The following is a 1,787-nucleotide window of genomic DNA, read 5'->3' on the forward strand; positions in this document are numbered from 1 at the left end:
CTACCCTGATATTTTAGATCCAGAGAGTAAAAATAGAAATTAAAAGAATCTATCTGCTAAAAGAAATTCCAAAATGTATACTCCCAGGAACATTATAGACAAATTCCAAACCTTCCAAGTCAAAGAGAAATTACTTCAAGCAGCCCAAAAGAAAGAAGTCAGATATCATGGAGCCACAGTAAGGATCACAGATTTAACAGCTTCCACATTAAAGGACCAGAGGGGTCAGAATATGATATTCTGGAAGGCAAAGGATTATAACCAAGAGTCAACTACCCAGCAAAACTGGGTATAATCCTGTGGGGTGGGGTGGTGGGGCAGGAGGAGGAGAAAGGAACAGATATTCAATGAAATAGAAGATTTTCAGTCATTTGTGATGAAAAGACCAGAGCTGAATAGAAAATTTGAAATTCTACTACAAGATTCAAGAGAAACATAGAAAGGTAAACATGAAAGTAATCATAAGGGACTCAATAAAGTTAAACTGTTTGCATTCCTGTATGGGAAGACAAATACATGTAACTCCTAAGCATTTTATCATTACTAGGGCAGTGAAAAAGAGTCTATATAGAAAGAGGGCATGCGTGTGAATTGATTATGTTGGAATGATCTCCAAAAAATGGAGGACTAAGAAAGGGGGATGCACGGGGAGAAGAGGCTCTTACATAAAAGAGGCAAGCTATAACATGGCTAACATGGAAGTGTTTCACATGTATAATTGATATTGCTTGCCTTCTTGGTGGGTGGAAAAGGGTGTGGGAGGGAGGGAGAGAATTTGGAACTCAAAATTTAAAAAGAAAAGAATATTAGAAATAAATAGTAATTTTTTAAAAGGATTGTTCTCATTTTCTCTGATCTATTTCAGGAGGTCCTCATCACATCTCTCCTAGATTCTTGTTTCTGACTGTACCTGTCTCCCTCCTTTTCCCCCTTTCCAACCTATCTTTCCCATAGCCAACATAATTCTGAAACCAATCTTGAGTTCTGGAACTGTATTATGAGCTCCCAGTTTATATCCCAGGGAGTGCTCAGCTACATTCCTTTCCAACTCTCAAATTGTGTGGAGCAGTAAGTACAGGGCTGGATGTAGAGTCAGAAAGACCTGGGTTCAAATCTCACCTGAAGTGCTTGCTTTGGCAGCACATATACTAAAATTGGAATGACACAGAGAAGATTAACATGGCCCCTGCGTAAGGATGACATGCAATTTCATGAAGCATTCAAATCTCACCTCAAACACTTGGAATCTGTTTGACTACCTCTTTGTGCCTCAGTTTCTTCATCTACAAAATGGAAGGAATGGACTCTCCCATCTCTGATTTCTAAAATCTCTAAGGAGAAAAACTGCCCATTCTCACTGTTGAGGCTAACTGTTTAGATAGCACTTATATCTCTGGCCAGAGAGGCAGAGCAGGTATGTAATTGACTTAGAAGGGAAAACCAACAACCAGCAACAAATTTCAGTGAGAAGTGTAACTCCTTTTCTCAGATAGGAGCCATTGTGTCTGCTGCAATATGTGGAGTCCTGGCAGATCTTTTCCTTTCGGTGCCTACATGGATGTTTGGAGATGTTGTGATATTAACCTTTTTTAAAAAGTGGTGTAGCCCCAAATAAATGGAGAACCACACACCTCAGGCTACATGAGAACCCTGTGCCTGGGTCTTGGTTTCAACCCCCCTCCCCACCCCCTTTCTCCTGCTGACAGACCTCCCTGAAATCCTGGGCTCTGTCAAATAAATGACATGACTCCTTTTATAAGTAGACCAGAAGTCTGCAGTGGCTAAGT

At 40.3% G+C, this 1,787-nt stretch overlaps 1 non-coding gene across 1 annotated transcript; it reads left to right on the forward strand.

The window, feature by feature from the left end:
• The first annotated feature begins 1,124 nt into the window (after positions 1–1,124).
• Positions 1,125–1,231, forward strand: LOC122737569. Its single transcript, XR_006354395.1, has one exon. It is a non-coding gene; the product is annotated as a U6 spliceosomal RNA (small nuclear RNA).
• The last annotated feature ends 556 nt before the right edge of the window (positions 1,232–1,787 follow it).

This window comes from Dromiciops gliroides, chromosome 1 (assembly GCF_019393635.1).
Source record: "Dromiciops gliroides isolate mDroGli1 chromosome 1, mDroGli1.pri, whole genome shotgun sequence".
NCBI classification, from domain to species: domain Eukaryota; kingdom Metazoa; phylum Chordata; class Mammalia; order Microbiotheria; family Microbiotheriidae; genus Dromiciops; species Dromiciops gliroides.